The sequence below is a fragment of the Terrapene carolina genome, unplaced genomic scaffold (assembly GCF_002925995.2).
Source record: "Terrapene carolina triunguis isolate 2854851 unplaced genomic scaffold, T_m_triunguis-2.0 Scaffold96, whole genome shotgun sequence".
Classification (NCBI taxonomy): domain Eukaryota; kingdom Metazoa; phylum Chordata; order Testudines; family Emydidae; genus Terrapene; species Terrapene triunguis.
This window is the reverse complement of record NW_020664447.1, coordinates 14,416,867-14,435,968: the sequence shown is the minus strand read 5'-3', so window position 1 is coordinate 14,435,968 and position 19,102 is coordinate 14,416,867. Positions and strand designations below refer to the sequence as shown.

At 42.7% G+C, this 19,102-nt stretch overlaps 1 protein-coding gene across 2 annotated transcripts in view; it reads right to left on the bottom strand.

The window, feature by feature from the left end:
- BDNF (brain derived neurotrophic factor) overlaps positions 1–19,038 on the bottom strand; it is a 23,976-nt gene extending 4,938 nt beyond the window's left edge. Inside the window, exon 1 of one of the 2 annotated variants that reach the window (XM_024214871.2) lies at positions 19,010–19,038. The gene's annotated coding sequence lies outside the window, so the exon portion shown is untranslated. Of the gene's footprint in view, positions 1–17,972; positions 18,051–19,009 lie in introns of those variants that run through there. The other variant, XM_024214872.2, reaches the window with a different exon arrangement.
- Positions 19,039–19,102: the final 64 nt, after the last annotated feature.

The window sequence follows — 19,102 nt, the reverse complement described above, 5'->3', positions numbered from 1 at the left end:
GGGGGGGGGGGGGGGGGGGGGGGGGGGGGGGGGGGAACCGGGGAAGCCGGGCCCCGGGCCCCCTTCCGGACCGCCGGGCCCTGGTAATTTGTACCGGCTTCCCCCCCCCCCCCTCGTTGGCCCTGAGTACACCTAACCAGTTCTTCCCTCCATCACTGTAGAAAAGAATCCACCCTAATCCTGATCAATTTACACCCAGAGCATGACATAGGATTATCTTTATCGCACATAAGTAATCTGAGGGATGGGGGCTGAAGTCCAATTAGGCTTTGAATCCTATTAACAATTCTCTCAGCCATCTTTTACACTGCCAGAGTTGCATAACAATAGCACACAAGTGGATTTGTTGATATAATAGGTCACCATACCGTGGCTTTTTTTCCCTTTTAGCAATTTAGCCTGGCAGCAAACAGAAAAACTATATCTGGAATCCACCCTTAAGGCACCATAAGCACACATTTCTGATAAGTGAATTTTGGGACCTAAAATTTCAACAGTCTCCTCTTTAAATGAGTTATGGGTCAATTACCAATGGATATGTAATATCTCAAAAGATTGGTTGGTCTGTATTTCTTTATAGAGAAAAGAGACTGCTAGTAACTTGTGCATTGGGCACATTCATCATCTCTAGCAAAGAATGATGTCCAAATGTGCTAATGTGGTGGGAAATCCTTTTAACACATACAAAACCTTTTCATTTCATAGGCAACAGTGAGCTCATAGTGGAAGCACAGATGCAGTCACACGATGTCTGCTAATCTTGTAATAATGAGGTCATAATGGAATGAGAGTGTTAAATCTCAGTGCACAGATAAAAATCTTTCAGCCACTTTCAAAAGCTGGAGACTTTTTCTTTGTTACTTTAAAAAGTATTACCCTAAAAAGGCTCTGCGAATTTACTGATGAATGCAAGGTTCATATCTCACTTAATGAATTGGTACCAGATCCTTAATATTGTAATATCCATATCAAAAGGGTCACTGAAAACAGTTATTACAGTTTGAATGTGAATTTTCAATTCTTTCCCTTCTGCTCCCAGATCAATAGAGTTACTGCCTGTTCAATTACAGTAAATGTCTTGTAAATCCAAATACCAATGCAGATTATGTATGCACTCCTCTTTGCTGCTTAGCTACTGTGCAATATGAGCCAGAGGAGGGAAAAAGAGAAGAGAGCTGTATTTGCCTATCTTCCAGTCTGCTTTACTAGCAGAATTTCTAAATACCCTTTACTATTGTATCTGTGCGGGGAAGGGGCGGGAGGGGAAACCATCTGTCCAGAATCAGTGCATAGTACTTTCCCTTTCCATGTGGAAAGACAACCTCAATGAAACCTTGCATGGAGGTGCCTCAGCAATTCCAGGAATCTGCACACAGGGCTGAGCTATGACAATTGTCCCTCCCACACATAGGCAAACAGTGACAAATATACCTAGAAGTTAATGCAGCATGCCTGCCCTTTCACTTTCCCGGGAGGGCCCCAGGGCACAGAGCCAAAAGGTGTGAAACGGGACCACTATGCCACTACAGATGCACAGGGCTCCTGTGTGGATCATCCTTTTTCTGTAGCAGATCCATGGGGATCTCTGGGGTATTCCAGGATTTGGGGACAGAACCTCTGCCTATTTTGCTAGGGAGAGGGTGGTGGCCAACTTCCTGCAATGATATAGTAACTCAGTTTTCCTCCCTGCCACAGCCTTCCTGCCGCTGCTTTTTCCTTTTGGTCAACCAGGGCAAAATCTCCCCCTTAAACTCAAAACACAAACCAGGGCCTGATCCTGCATGTTCTCTATGGGTGCTGTAACATCTTTCCATCATTTATGCGCTGGGATGATGTGTTAGGCTTCAACACAAGCTTGACACAATGCACGCTTTATTATTAGTTTGTATTGTGGTAGCTTCTTGTTCTCACCTTAGCCTCTAAGGATAGAACAAGAAGCAATGGGCTTAAACTGCAGCAAGGGAGGTCTAGGTTGGACATTAGGAAAAAGTTCCTAACTGTCAGGGTGGTTAAACACTGGAATAAATTGCCTAGGGAGGTTGTGGAATCTCCATCTCTGGAGATATTTAAGAGTAGGTTAGATAAATGTCTGTCAGGGATGGTCTAGACAGTATTTGGTCCTGCCATGCGGGCAGGGGACTGGACTCGATGACCTCTCGAGGTCCCTTCCAGTCCTAGAATCTATGAATCTAGAAGCCCTGACTGAGAACAAAGCCCCAGTGTGCTAGGCACTCTACATGCACATTGTAAGGGATGGTCCCTGGCCCAAAGAGTTTACAGTATAAATAGCCAAGATGAAGTATTATTTTGGCAGAGGGAGAACTGGGGCACATAGAAATTAAGAGAATTCTCCGAGGTCACACAGGAAGCCTGTGGCAGAGCTAAGGAATTGAAACGAGGTCTCCTGAGTCTCAGCCCAGTGTTTTGACCACAGAAACATCCTTCTTCCCTAATACAGCTTAGCAGAGCAAAACCAACAAGAAGTCAGGTCATACACCACATGGGCCTGAGCTCAGATAAACCTATCTTGGTGTAACGCCACTGAAGTTAATGGAATTATATTGGTGTAAGTGAGGTCTGAAGTAGGCCACATAACTGTAAAAATGGGAAGGCAACTGGTTAAATGCAGGCCTTGCCAGGACTAGTTTACATCTGAAGTTAATTACATATCTGTATAATCCCTCCAATAAAACAAATATTTGCATTTAATGAGACTTCAGTGAAATATAAAATAGTATAATTATATAGATACGTAATTTAAGCAGATTATAAAAAGATTAACAGGTCCTATTTCCAACAGAGAGACCTAGTCAATAGCTGTGCATAAGTACATTTCTCCACTGGATCTTGACACTAAAGCCACATGGTTTTGAAAGTTAAAATAAAGGGAACAAATTAGGCAGTGAATGGTACATTAGACCTTTAAATTCATCAGAATGGAACCCCAGGTGGGAGGTAAAATTAGCAGCAAGAAACTATTCAATTTCTGTCTTGCCATTTTCTAAGACTTTTTTAAAGTTCAATTTGCTAAATTTTACTGAATGGCACAGGCATGAGTTCCTGCTCTATGTATCATTACAGAAGCGTGTGAACAGATACCAAAAAAAATGCATGTCAGCACATGATTTGCAAAGACTAAATGTACTGAGAACAAACAAGATTAACCTTTAACGCATGCATAACTGGATGTTTGATGCATGTAGGTTATCCTTAGGCCTATTTATACATCCAACTTTATAATTATTTTTTATTACTGAAATCAAAGGAAAAAAACCATATGCACAAGACACAATCTAATGAATTAGCATGTTCATAAATTGTTGCATGATGTGAGGGAAGAATTATTCCCTACTCATGCTGCTGCTTATTGCTTCCTCAGGTAATAATACCAACCAGCTATGTTGCCAGAGATGGCAGCGACGGAACTATACAAGCTAGGTGCTATTTGGAAGTAAAGCTGCAAGAAAGTCTGAGTTTGTTGCAAACTACGTCTTGTGAAAATGAGACACTCTTATTGTCTCACAAGAGTGTATCACAGCTGCTATACAACAATAATACACCGTATGGCTGTGATAGCCAACCTGTGGCTCTGGGGAAGTGTATATCTATGCAGGGTACCATATGGGGTTTTTGTGAAGTCCCCAAGTTTGACCAGAGCTCTTGCACCCAAGAAAGAGGAGAAATGCCAACAGCAATCAGGGGAGGGGAAAGGAAAGAGGCAAACTGAGTCTCAGAAAGCCACAAAACAATTGTGCCATGATGTCCTGACATTACATTGAAATATTAGCTTGGTGGTGCTGCTGGTAGCACTTGTCCTATAAATTCTTGGGACTGGGAAAGCTATGGGGCAAGGATGGTGGTGGGGAGATGGTTCCCCCAAAATTCAGGGAGGCATGCCCAGCTGTTCCAATGGTACAAAACAGACTCCTCCCTCCATCCCATATCCAAGGTCTTCTTGACCCCCCAAAATACTTGAGGCATGAACTCCTGGTAGCACCTCCAGGCTGACCTGTGAGAGGCCCAAGAGGTGGAGACAATGCAGAAGGTGGCAGCATAGGCAGGTGAAGAAACGGCAGGACAGCCTTCCAAGCCTAGCGGCTCAGTGATGTCACAACTCTTGTTCACCTTCATATCAGCAGAGTGGTGATGTGGGTGTGTGTGTTCATGCCCACACTGTTCGCTAGCTGGGAGTGGGTGACAGGGGATGGATCACTTGGTGATTACTGTTCTGTTCATTCCCTCTGGGGCACCTGGCACTGGCCACTGTCAGAAGACAGGATACTGGGCTAGAGGACCTTTGGTCTTTCTAATGTTCTTATTATTTTAATACTTCTACAATGGGAAATGGTTGTTTAGCCCACCACACACACAGCCTTCCTAGATGTTTGTATGACACTCAGCACCTTGGAGACCTGATCTGGATTGGGTAGGGTGACCATATGTCCAGTTTTGGCCGGGACAGTCCCTTTTTTAAACCCTGTTCCGGCCATCCTGACTTTTTTTTTTTGCTGACTTGATCAGTTGGCAAGAGCAAACAGGACAAATGCCTACTTTTGTCAAAAAAGTGGGGGTGCAGTGTGGAGGAACTGGGGGGGGGGAGACAAGTGGAGATGCCAGCCCCCTGCAGCAGGGGAGGCAGAGTTGGGGAGGGGAGGAAGCATTCCAGCATAGGAGGGGCAGCAGGGTTCCAGCGACGGGCTGACAGACTCCTGAGGGGTCCCCCTCTATAGGGTTCTAGCCACGGGCAACAGTCTCATGCGGGAGGGATGGGGGGGCCTCAGGCGAGCAGCTGGGGGACTCCCATTTTCTCTTTGGGAAATATGGTCACCCTAGGATTGGGGCCTCTGAGCACTACCATAGTGAATAAAAACAACAGCAGCTTTCCAAAAAGGAGTTCACCTTCCGATAGAGGCCACGGGTGGAACACTCCACTCAAAAGGGGAATAATTTTCAGAAACTTGTGAGCATGTGAATATGGGACTATCACTGAAACAGTTCTGCAGACTGAGCTACAGAAAGTGCTAATGAGCATCCACTAATACAGGATAATGCACTAACCAGAAAATAGAGTAGAACTGAAATACCTAACAATGCAGAAGGAGCACCACTCAAATATCTTAGCTACCAACAGGTTCATTTTACTTACCAGTAGCTGAGTACGGGGGCAGGAGGAGGGGTGGGGAGGGATGCCATATTTCTTGCACCATTCTATCAGAACTATACAGAAAAGGCATGACTTCCAGGAGTGATGTCCAAGCATCAGCAAAGACTGATCACTGGAAGTAACCCTGATTTCCAAACGTAGGTAAGCTCTGAAAACTGCATGCAACAATCTTAGCACCTCTTACACTTGTGATATTACATCAAAGGATTGATTCAGCAGAAACATTGCACAGCTCTTTTGTGACGAGACTGATTCCTTTATGTAATTGATCGCTCCTTTTAACTCTGCAGTGAAATATAACCAGTCTATGTCAATAAGTTAGCCAGTTCCACAATGAGGGTAGTTTTCTCTTCTCAATCAATGAACAAGCCATGATTTGCTCTCCTTCAATAGCCAAATTAGGGTTGCCAACCCGCCAGGATTGTCCAGGAGTCTCCAGGAATTAAAGATTAATCTTTAATTAAAGATTATGTTGTGATGAAATCTCCAAGAATACATCCAACCAAAATTGACAACCCTAAGAGCCATTAGTACTGAAACTCATGCCTAACTGGATTGCAGCCATGATCATGCCGGCACATGAGTTGTCATACCAGTTTTGTTTGGTGCTTAGGTCGCCTATCAGCAATGGGAAAGCTTGCAGAACCTCCCATATAAGAACATTGCTGCAAGCACTAATTCCTTTCTGGCCACCTACAAGGCCACATAGGTGGCAGTTTGGATCAGATATAAGCAATAGACAATGCATGGCTCATGTTGCTAGGAGGACTAAAGGTTAGGAAGCATAATGCTCAGGTGAAACATTTGCCCCATGATATGGGCAGACAGACAAGGCTGTACAGCCTCAGCTGGCCCTCAGTGTGCTTTCTAGATAGGAAGAAAGCAGTAGGGATTTGTTCTATGCAAGATACTTACCTATGTTGAGGTCTTGACTGTGTGTGGCATTGATCTAGGTGACAGAATACTTGACTGGATATCTTGCTGTTAGCCATAGTCAGTCCTCAAAATGAAGTAAATCAACAGTTTGCTGTGATGATCATGATCCAAAAACTGGAAATACCTGTAAGCAGTGATACATAAAAGATAGCCTGTCCCAATCTATCACTCCACCCTCCACTTAGAAATGCTTTGCTTCTGGGAAATCCACACACACACACACAGTTGGGGGAGGAGGGGAAGTGGTCTTGTTGCCAAGGTACAGCTCTTGTTACAAGACCGCTCCAAACGGAGGGAAGCACACACGTTTTAAAGCAATTAAGTAACATATATCTATGAAGCGGCTTCAGTGCCAACCCTTTCCCACAGATTATGCTGCCTTCCAGGGAAGGAGAGCCTCTGTTCAGATAGCTGAAGAGAATGAGGAAGCAAACATTAACTGAGGAAAATATAATGGTTCCCCATTCCAAACAAAAACTAAACAAAAATCAAAAGAGCCACACAAAAGGATGCAATGTAGGCTACCCAGAAATAACCTTCCTATCAGAAATAGAAAACAGCTCTGTATATGGACAGATAGACAAAGAACCAGGTTCAGTAACTCGTGAGAGATATTACTCCTAAAAAAATTAAGTGCATGAGGACACAGATCGAGTATTTGAATCTCTGTAGTCCCTCCCTACTTGTATAAATTCTAACATTTTTATAGCGCTTGTCATCTGAGATCTCTAAGTGCTTTACAGACATTAAGCCTAAGCCCCACAACACTTGTGTGAGGGAGGAATTGTATTAAAAATCCCATTTTCCTGATGGGTAGACTGAAGCACAGAGAGATTTAAGCAACTTACCTAACGTCACAAAGCAAATCAGTGCTGAGCCAGGAAAAGAACACAGGAGCCCCAACTCCCAGTCCCCTGCTCTAGCCACTACAGAACATAGCCTACCCATACATATTACTCATACATTTTGCAAAGCTCTCTTTAGCAACACTGGATTCACTCTGTTTCTTACTCAGAAAGAGGCAGGGCTGCTGATTAAAACCTTAGGGGTATTATTTTGAATACATATGCTAGCTCACTCCCATCTGTGTTGTTAATTAGTTCCTGACTGTAGGTTAAATGTAGGGCATGTTGTCACGAGCCCAAGGTGGGGTGGCCAGACCTCCTGCTCTTGCCATATGGCTTTTTTCCCCACTCCCCCCTCCACACTTCAGTTTTTAGCCTGATCTCCGTGCTTCTAATATGTGGACTCAACAACAAAATAAAAAATATATATTGTTAAGATTGAAATGACATGCTAATGTAGAAACATGCTCTTCCACGCTGAGGCAGCTCTTCCAGAGTATTGATTTGAGACACATCACAGCTTCCATGGCTCAGACACTATGATTATGCTCCAAGTGAAAGCAGCTTAAGAAAAGCCGGAGATAACTATTCACATGTAGAACAACTACTGCACAAGTAGGTGATAGCCAGGGCTGCAAAAAACATTGCCCTAGGAGGACTGCATAATATTTTGCCAGGAACGTGAGGATCACCCCTTAATTTGTTTAAAATGGAGAAGAATAGAGTTGCCGTATCTGTAATACAGATACATTGCCTGGGGAGAGGATGAGATCCAGTATGCAGAGCTCCATCTTGATCCAAGGAATGGAAAAAAATCAAGATATATTGGATTCTATCATCTCCAAGGCCACATCTCTCTATTCAAGGTAAGAGGGTCCTAGGTCATATCACAGAACTCAATGGATCACATTTTGGGGTACACTTGAAGATTACCAATCATCAGAAGTGCTAAGAACTTGCAACTCCCAGCACAATCAATTCCCAGTGAGCTGAAGTTGATTACAGAAGTAAATTGCAGGTGCTCTGCACCCATCAGGATTTGGCCCTAAATGTGTTTGCTTCAGAGCAGCCTTTGTTTAAACTCCTTCATGGCTTTACTCTGTCGTGTTTTCCATTTCTCATTTAATGGCTACTGGCCCATTAGCAAGGAGGTTATAGAAGAATTTTCCAAGTGCATGATTTTAATATTCTCATACAATTTAGGGGCTCTATTCAGCAAAAGGTCAATGTTGAACCAAGCTAAAACAAATCTAGGTGATTAAGCTTTCTGCACTACTTCTGTGGAACTGTCACCTTTAGATTTGCCAAAACCATAGGCAGAGACTTCATAGAGGTTTAGGGCTCAGCTCTCTTACAGCCTTATATCACATTATTATTCCATGTAGTCTTGCAGAATCTTATTCTCTCACTGGTCCTGTGTGAACTTTTGGTTTTGAATGGGCAAATAAATCATCATTGGTTTTTTTTTATTGATATTTATCATTGTAAAGCTGGAAAAGTAAATTTTGTGCCAGGGTTGGTAAATGTTATGACAATTTTATAGGTCAACTTTAAGAGGGACTTAAAAACCCTGCATCATTTGGCCCGTGCTCCAAGGAAAACATGTCACAGAGATACGGGACAGGGCTCTTTAACAAACCAGATTCTGTCAAGGGAAACTAGGTACCTTTGTTTATGAGTACCACCATTATGGTGCTGGATGTTTCTGCGCTGTTACATGCAGTTGTATTGCCCTGATGTTTTCCCCCTACTTAGTGCATGTGGCTAAACAATTGCTTAGCTCTCCTTTCTACTGTTTCCTTTAAGAGCATCCTGCATATTCCAGGCTGTTTCCCTCATACAGAAATAAACTTTGCAAAACTTCTCTTTGCCTCTCAAACAAAAAACAAAAAAAACAAGGACCTCCTTGCTGACCAAGTTGCCAATATTTTGCAGTGAAAAGATAATCTGTGACTTTGTCAGAAGCCGTAAAGTTTATATCTGGATCCAAACCCTATGAAAGTTCAGAGGTGTTCAGCCCTAGTGGGCTGAATCAAAACCAGATCTGAAGGACAATAAGGATAAAGGGTAGCCATGAAGTTCAGGACTTCACCATAGTTCATCTGTGTTTGGATCTTGGACGCTGGTTTAGATTCATTGCCAACTTGGACTTGTGTGTGGTTTTTCTTTCCCCTTGGATTCAGTTGTCAGCATTCAGAGTGAAGCCTATTACAACCATTTGTCTTTCAGCATTTATGTCCTAATCAGATCAGATGATCAACTCATGAGGAGCACAAATATCAATTGAAGATACAAGTATGAGAGCAGGAAGCCAGCAGACTCATTTATTTGAGAACACCAAGAATCAAGTCCTACTGATGACCAGGAGCCCTTGCCAAGAATATCCACACTAGCAACTATATTTTGGGGACACAGTTATTCTTAAGAGGGAGTGACTGATTTCATTAATTCAGCCCTTGAATAAAGCTAAATATATATAATTAATTACTTTTCATCTCAGGATCTCAAGCACTGAACTGCCTTACAGGGTATATGTACATTTTAGAGATGGACAAACTAAGCCCCAGTGAGATTAAGGATGTACCCAAATTCAAACAGTCATTGACAAAGCTGGTTAAAGAATCCAGAGATTATGGTGTTTAGTCCCCTGTTCTAAACAATGCTGTATTTCTTCAGGAGCTCTTATGTTCAAATAAAGCAGTGTTTTGATCATGTTGGATAAGACATAACACCTAGTAGGGTTGACAGGAGGTTGTACATTTGATTCTACCATCTCCTTTAGACACTTAATATAAGATCCCATGCACATTGGTTAGGGTGAGAGGAAAAGGATTTTAGTCCAATGCTTGCTGCTATATAACTAATCATGATGCAGAAGCATGTTTTGAGGTCTTTTAAACCCGTATGTTTGTATAATGATATTTTTCATCAAGAGTTCTCCCTACAATTTAGACATACATTTTTTGCCAGCAGCCTACTCTTACACAACACTTCATACATATGTGTACCTATATGGCTACCTTTACTGTAACAGGCCAACTTCTGCTCTCAGATGTGCATGCATAACTTGAACTGCAATCAATGGGAGCCTCTCAAATATCTGAAATCATAATTTGATACAGTGAACACTCACCATATAACTCTCTATAATGTAGCATAGCATAGTATAAGGCTCCTGTATTTGTGCTCCTAACTTGAATATAAAGGATTCTCTTTATATCACAATAACTCCTTGAATCCCAAGAGAAACTTAGGAAACATAGATAAGTCATCCACCATAATATAGTGTGTGACTGTAATTGTAGGTTCTAAAGATTCTGAGAAATAACCAGAATCATCATTTAGAAAGACAAGATGCTAAGTAAATATTATAGACTAATGGCTGGGACTTTCAAAGTTGCCTAAGGGTATGTCTTCACTACCGGCTGGATTGGCATGCAGTGATCGATCCAGCGGGGATCAATTTATCGCATCTAGTCTAGACGCAATAAATTGATCCCCGAGCGCTCTCCCGTCGACTCCTGTACTCCAGCTCGGCGAGAGGTGCAGGCAGAGTCGACGGGGGAGTGGCAGCAGTCGACTCACCGTAGTGAAGACACCGCGGTAAGTCGATCTAACTACGTCGACTTCAGCTACGTTATTCACGTAGCTGAAGTTGCGTAACTTAGATTGATTCCCCCTCTCCCCCCCCCAGTGTAGACCAGGCCTAAGAGTTAGATTCTCAACTTCCATTGGAATTCAGTGGGAGTTGGGGGCCTCAATCTCTTAGACATCTTTGAAAATCCTAGCTTCATGGCTGTATATTGGCTATCTTAAGTCTACTTTTAAGTCTCTGAAACCAGTCTCCTATGTGTGGTCAGGGAGAAATATTCAGAAAAAAGATTATATGGGTTCTGGGAGGTAGGGAGTGCAGAAAGATACTTTAGTGTTTTGTATAAACAACTCCTGATGGCTGTACCAGGGAAGCACATACTCCCAAATGGAAGGCAAGTACTATAATTTCCACCAGCCAGAAGGAAATATGAAACATTTAAGAGGGGAAATTGTGATTGCCCTCCTTCATTCTCGGTTTCTCTGAGCCAGCCACACATAGAATGGAAGAATCCACTCTTCATTGTCCAATGTATGGAGGAGGTAAACACACATCTGCATATCCCTCCCCCAGTTCAACTTCAATACTGTATTTAAAGACTGGGTTCAGAATTTCAGCCACTTTCAAATCAATGGGAGGTTTGCAATTTACGTCAATGCAGAGTCACAGCTTCAAAAAATTCTTAGAATTCCTATTAAAAAAACTTTCATGCACAATAAAATTATTTTAAATGAGTTTTCACGTAAACGAAAAATCAAATCCTTAAAGGGATTTTGCACTCATGTATTTGGTGCACGCTTTGAACATGCAATCGAGTCTCAATGACACCTGTAACAAACCCAGAGAAATTTAACTTGCAAATATTTCCCTAGTAATAATATAAAATTAAGTAGGCATCTGATTTACTGAAAGTGATCCTTCTTGTTTATTTGTTTACACCGCATAAAGAGGACTGTGTGAAGATTAGTTATCTGCCTCATCAGAAAAGTCGTAGACACGACTTTAATGCATAAATATTTTAAAAACAAAGACACCATGCACTGCTAAACCTAGTTTCTGTCTACTCAGAGCAGTCAAGATTAATAGCCTTCAGTTTTCAAGAGTTGCACACACAAAAAGTTGTTGGCATATCTGGCAAATGTGTGGAACTTATCTCTAGGTGGCAGTAGTAGTTCAGATTTTGAGCTACTCCGATCTACAAATACTTCTCTAGAATTTAGAATAAGTATTCTTTTTATCCCCTAGAATTACCTCTTGTAATTATTCTACTCTGAAATTAAAGCAACGTCCCTATTTTTCTTTAAATTTATAATACAGTCTGAAATTAAGTAATATGATTTCTGCATTTTGCTGTCAGAGTATACAGAAAAAGGCAAATAGATTTAATAGACCCAAAATTAAGGCACCTTTATGGAATAAAGAGCCATTAAATTTCAAGCATTTTAGAGGACTTAACAGAAAAAAAATCATATGGATTGTCATGCTTTCAATTCTGTACACAATTACCATGGTAGGAAATTACAAAGTCTTAATTAACTAGTTTAAAAGACAACTACTTCATGGAAAGATACTACATTCTTAATTAAGTAAATATACAACTATTGCAGCATGATGACAGCTGTCACGAACGCATGAAAAGTTACTACATGAAGTCTTCTTTTGCTTTTCCTAGTTGTCCAATGGAACTCATCTTCAGACAGCTGTAGCAATTAGTGATGCCTAGATAATGCATCATTTTGGGACTGGTAATATCAGAGTAAGGGACTATAATCCATCTACTCAGTATCATCCTAGCAAATCCTTTGTTTATACTACAAAATAAAAACAACCTGTTTTCTCCTCCCTTCCTTTTCACTTTGTATACTTGAGTGATTTATAAAGAATTGGAATTAATACTTACTGTGATTGAAATTAGAATACTTTTATTTTACACACCTAGTTTAACAAAGTTGATATAGCATGACTAGCAAATATGTGGTTAATGTAATCAGATCTTCAATATGTTAGCAGATCCTCAGCTAGTTTATATCAGTCTGGCTCAGCTGAAATCAATGCAGCTATTTTACACCAGCTGAGGCTCTGTCCCAGTATTGTGAAGAAAGTGAAAAATTAAGACCCTGAACCAGCAAACACACTTTTGCATACATTTACTCATGTGAATATTTGCAGAGATGTCAGTGAGACTTCTCATTTGAGCATAGTTACCACATACATGTTTGAAGGATCAGGACCTAAAATTATAGCAATACATGCCTAGCATAAAATAATGCTACGTGGTATTCCAACAGAACAGCTGTCCTATAAACACACCTGTCTAGTCCAAAAACTAAAGTATTTTCTTCCCTCTGATGCTGTCTCTTCTAGTATTTAAAGAAGTCTGCCTCCAAGTGGCATAAGGATTTAATCTGGCAACATCATCAATTACACAATTTAGTCAGTATAAGAGCAAGTTGTTTGAATGCACTGTGTAGTTAATGTACATTATTACTGTGGCAGCATCTAGGAGTCCAATCATGGCCAGGATCCCATAGTGCGAGGTGCTGTACAAACACAGTACAAAAAGTCAGCGCCCTACCCCAAAGAGTTTACAATCCAGCTCTGAGACAAGAGACAGATGGAAACAGTTAGATAGGTGAGCACAAGCCAACAATGAGACAATAGTGGTCAGCATGATAACACAGTGGTCACAGCTTACCAGCTGTCAGTCTCAGTTCCAGCTGCACACCAGTCAGCTTGTTTAAAAGCACACCTGTACTGCTTGTTCACTGCGATAAGAGGCGTCAAAGGGGATATTACTCACCTTTTTCCTTTTTTGGAACCAGAGACTGTAATTTATTCCACTACTTCTCATTTCAGTAATATTTAAAAAAAAAAAATTAAAAAGCTAGTACTCAACTTTAACTATTTTTAAAAACACCTATTTAAAATGCAGTTCACTGTTTGATATCACAGAGTGTGCCAGCATATGAACTGATTTAAGAGATGATTGAGAGAGCCTTTCAATTAAACAGCAATTTTGCAATTAGGAGTGCGCATAACAATCATTTGAAAACAAGTCAAGACAAGTTAGTAATTACTCCACTAAAAGGATATATCTGCTTACATCAGAGCCTCCACTACCCCACGCAGTGCATAACATGAGATTTTCACTGTAGGCAGACGACACATGCTTAAAACTATGTTTCAGCCATTTATATAAATCTATAAGGCAGACATTTAAAATAAACTTGAGGGCCTTTTATTTTGAAAGCAGTAGTGTACTCACTATAGCAGTGTGAAAGCTCACTGATCTCCACTCTCAGGTTTACACACACAAAATTTGAGATTCTTCTGCCCATAACTTCTCCTTGACTTCTGCTTTTCTATGTGCACCCTTGAGGACCTATTAACTGAGCTAACAGTGCAACTTCTTCCACCTCTTCAGCTATTATGTTCTATTGTTTATAGTGAGAAAGTACTGTAGAGATAATAAGTTAAAACTGAGGCTACTTTCAGCTCTGGATCTTCATTATGTGTGCGACTTTAAAAAAGATTTATTGGATGTTTATTTTCCTATGTGTGTCTTGACTGCACATTAGAAAGATGAATTTTAAAAATGTAACTCTGTACTGTGTTTTCAGCTGGGTTGTGCAGTCCTCCTGTGGCAACATATAAACTAATGTGTTTTATGTTTGAAAGCATATTGATGAGAGCCAGCCTTTTCAGTTTAGACTCCTCATCCCCTTACAAAATACAATATACACTTCTTGCCCTCCCCTTCACCCTCTGCCCTGCTCCCCTATTCCAGCAGGGTTATTCAGATAAGAATTAAAATGTTGTTGATCCTTACAGCTTGCTTTAACCTGACATTACAGCCTTATAATGATGGCATCCTCTCTGCAGTGCTAGAAAGCAAAGAATACTGTGGGTCTGAACAGAAGGCATAATATTTATAAATGGGTTTTCCCAGCTGTGGTTCAGTGAAGTTGAACATTAAGTGGTAGGTGGTAGTACTATGCCAGAAAATTGGTTCATGTTCTGGAGCCTTGTAGAAAGGCTCTTCTTGGGTGTGTTAACTAACAGTGACTATCAGCACTTTTCAAGTGATTTTATATTTGAAGCCAAGTTGTAGCTTTGCCCTGAGCCCAGAGTAAGGGGCAGCATGCTCTTGCGCTGCCCCAAGAGTGGACCAGAAGAGAGTCTCAATGTGCCTCACAGGTTCCCCCACAGTCTGAGGGACAGGTACCCTGCATCTGGTCTATCTGCACAGCTAAAGCACCACACATGTGCAGTGGGAGGAGATGTAATGCCTCTGTGAAGACTGTCTCCTCCTGCACATCTACCCATGGTTCAAATAGCTAGCACATGGCTGCAGGGAGCGTTATACCCACTTAAATCATTGCACAGCTACACAAACCAGGCCACCATTGGGCCCATAGTAATGCAAATGCTATGGGGCCGATTTTGATACCCATACTCACATTAAGTAGTATCTTACTCTGCAAGTAGATCCATTGATTCCAATCAGACTATTCAAGGACTAAACTACTATTCAATGTGATTAAGGGATGAGAAAGTGGCCCTACAACAATATTATGACCTTTTACTGTGAGGTGACTGATTAAACACATACAAATAAAGGACCAGATTACAAACTTCTTACTCATGCTGGTGAACAACTACCCACCCCAAATCAGTGGGACTAGTTGGATGACTAACTGTTCATGTGTATAAGCAAGAGGTTCACAGCCTGGCCCTGTATGTGTGGATATATATGAAATACCATAGATTTTTCATGTATATGTATTTTTATCAAACCATGAATTACAGATACACAAATACTTGCTGAAGAGAATATATTACCAGGATAGATTCCCTGCATACATTAAAACTCAGTTACTAGAAGCATAAATAAGTAATGACTATTGATCTCACAATGGTAATAACCTCAAAACAGCAACCTATAATAAAATGAAAGTAAAATGTACATTGTAAAAAACTTTAATGTTCAAGTGAAGACACTAATAGCATCTCCGGAATTAAAAAGAATGATGTCCATGATTATAACACATGACTCTTTTAATCTTGTAAAATTATATTTTAAAAAAATCAGTAGGATATTGCAAGGTATCCAAATCATTAATTCAGTTCTGACCATCCAAAACCACTTACCATTTAATGCTAATTCTTTTCCAGAGGAAAGAGAACTATTTTCAATTTAGCCATGAAATTAAAACAAAGACAGAAAAAACCACCATTATTTTACCGTCTTCCCAATTCTTAAAAGAAAGAACACATAGCTATTATCTAATTTACTCAAAGATAGAAACTTTTACACCCTGAAGAGTTCTCTTCTTCATTGAATGCACAGTGTATAATCAGTTTAATTATTTACTGAACACTTTCATATTCTTTCTTCAGTTTAACACAAAGTTGATGAAAAGGACAAAGACTTTATGGCATTGGAATTCCAGTTATGGTAACCAACATGTTTTAAATTCCAGTAAAGGTTACATTTCAACAAGTGTATCTTTCCATTCACTTACTGTACCTCAGTTGATAGTATAGATACATTATTCTGAGCTGCGGTCAATGAGTTTCTTCTCCTTACACTCAAACATTCAATTTATAATCTCAGGCAATATGTTACACATACACTTGTGTATGCTCACTGCCAAAACTGCACTGCTTAATTCCTTACAGCTATAATAGCTTGAAGCTGTCCATGACATAGCCAAATGACCTTAAATCTGGAGGAAATCTAATGTTGCATAAAGCAACAATGAGAACTCATGCATTACTTTTATGGCTATATTAAAAAAACAATCCTGAACGTGAGAATGCAAAGTATCAAATTTTAACAATGAAGAAAATATGTAAAATGTTTGAACACAAATGTATTTACTGTGCTGTTTTACAGCTTTTCCTGCAGTATGTTCTACTGTAAAAGGTGTTTAGCAATACAACTCTAGTTCACAGAATTACATCAGTGTAACCAGCAAACTATTATTGCTGAAAGAGATACAGTACTGGGAAGATTACTCTGACACTTAGAAATCCACTTTGCCTTCATTTCTGTCCAAGTACATGCCTTTCCTCTTCTCAGAAAGTGTTCACTAGTTATTGCAGACACCGACTGGGGGAAAGACCTCATAGCAAGTTCAGTTAAGACAATACACGTAAGTTAACAGATCTTTCATGCTCTGCACCCACATCTCACTCCTGCTGTCCAGATGCAGCTATACGTCCCTCATTCATTAGAGGTGCATCATTTGCTAACTACGACGCTTTAGTAGAATACAAGCGGGCTGAAGGGGCTCGTAGCTCGCGAAGATCCATGGAAGACCTTCCAGTCTCCAGCAAGGAATTGAGATAGGTGATGACAGCTATCCTCACTCCCTCCATCCTTCGGCTGCAAGCTGCTGTTCAACCACCGGCCAGCAGAGGGCCACCTTTCCCACCAAAACTCTCCTCGCTCGCTCCCAACCTTCGCACCACCGCACGTACAGTGTGTGTGTTCATGGGGGCTGTTTTGTATTGCAGCCTTAATTCCGGCGTGGCTGCCGCCGCCGCCCTGTGACAGGCTCATTGCCTCAGCCCCTGCAGCAGCGCTATTGCAAGCGGTGTCCCTGAGCCAGCCCGTGGCTGCACCGCCCGGGAGCAGCTCTTTTGTGCAGGGGAATCCCCGTCCCTAGCCCACCCCCAGCCAGCCAGCCACCCTGCGCAATTCCCGACTCCATTACAGCGCACGGGGCTCTTTGCCACATGCCAGCCAGGCTCTCCCAGGGGTTGGGGCGACGGGGAAGCCCTGGCGGCCAGACATTCTTCTCGGGTCCCCCTTTGCTCTGGACCTAGCTCCGAGCAGCCGCCGGGAGACCGGATTTCATCCCCGCGCCACCCCCACCTCGGAGCAAGCCCAGCTGCGCTGCCTGTTACCTGCCAGTCACTGCCGGGCGCACGGGGCAGACAGGTGTCTGCGCGCGCCGGCGGGGCGCTCTCCCAGCCCAGCTGATCCTACAGGGAACAAAGGTGGCCTGGGGGGCTCCTGAGCGGGGAGGACCCCCTAACTAAGCCTCGCTGCGCAGCCCCGGCTCGGATCCCCCATCCGCTCCCCCATGGCCGCCCAGCCCCAGCTCCAGAACCCCCCCGGCTTCCCAGAGCCCTGGATCCCCTGCCTCCTCTTCCCCCAGCTTTAAATCCCCCCTAGCCGCGCCCTCAGGCCCCCTTCCTGCTCATGCTCCCCCCCCCGGCACTCCCCTCTGCATGGGATCCCCTCCTCTCCCCCTTCCCCGGGCTCATACTGCGCCAGGGGCTGGCTCAGGGGAAGGGGAAGCCCAGCCAGAAGTTGCCCTGGCTGCCCCCCGCCCGTGCCCAGCCCTGACACTCAACTTTCCCGGCCAGCCGGCCGCGCTGGCGGAGGAGAGTTAGTTAGTTCGGGCCAAGAGACGCCTCGTACCTTGTTGTCCACACAAAGCCTGCTCGGGTCCCTCCGGAAAGTCACATCCTCTCCCAGCCGCCCAGTCCCACCAGCCGCCTCCTGCAGCCCCAGCAACACAGGAGGCAGCTCAAGTGTCTCATCAAAGCTTTATGAAGGGTGGGAGCGCAGCAGAGTTGTTGTGAGGCTCAGATCCCCCCCCCTACCCCCACCCCCCGGCTGGTGCAGGAGCCTCTCACACAAGCCTTTGCCTTGGCTTCTTCTCACTCAGGAATTATTTAGATCTCCGTTTGGGCTTCTATTGGTCAAACTGTCTCCAGCAAGCAGCTCCAGCAAGCCCGAGACACCAGCGCTGGGTTGCTTGGCTTAAAGGAACCGCACGCCTTTTCCCTTCCATCGCAGTCTAGAGGGACAAGCCCCTCACTCAGCAAAGCACCGCCAGCCCCTCGCTCTCAACCACCCTCTCCCTAAACTTCTTGCCCTGAAGGGGTCTGATCAACAACCCCTCTGGCCCCTTTATTCTATGCTACTTAGTAACACACTCTCCAATCAGTTAATACCAGGGGGGAACCCCCAGAATTTCCCTCCCCCGGTTATTATTCTGATTCACACACTTCGGCTTCCCCAGCTGCTCACGCAGCTCTACTGCCAGCTTCTTAGTTTGCAACTTCTATGTCCCCGCTACAAGGCAAAAGTCGTGTTTGACTTTACAAAGAAACGCTGAGAAATCGAGTAATGACAACGAAGAACCACATAAAAATAAAACCCATCAGGAGCCTGCGCCTGCACCTAAATCTCTTAAAAGCGGGAGAATATTAGTTTACTTGTTAGTATATTAAACAAACCAGATCCATTTAAATATAGCTCCCTCACTGACCCCTTCATAGTTTGCTTTTAAGAATGCAATCAAGATAATAACAAGCATTGTTTATTAATGAACGCTCCAGATAACGTTACGCTAGTCACTTTCTGGAGGCACGCAGGGGCATATTTGCACAATCTAGACAGCCTAAAGACTTTCTCTGAGGCATAACAACAGACAGAAATCCAAAACCCACCTTTTGTTTTTAGTGGCTACTTGTACAAGTCAATATCAACAGCGCTGCATGTGGGACCTCTGACGAAACTCCCAAATTGGCTCTGATTTGGGG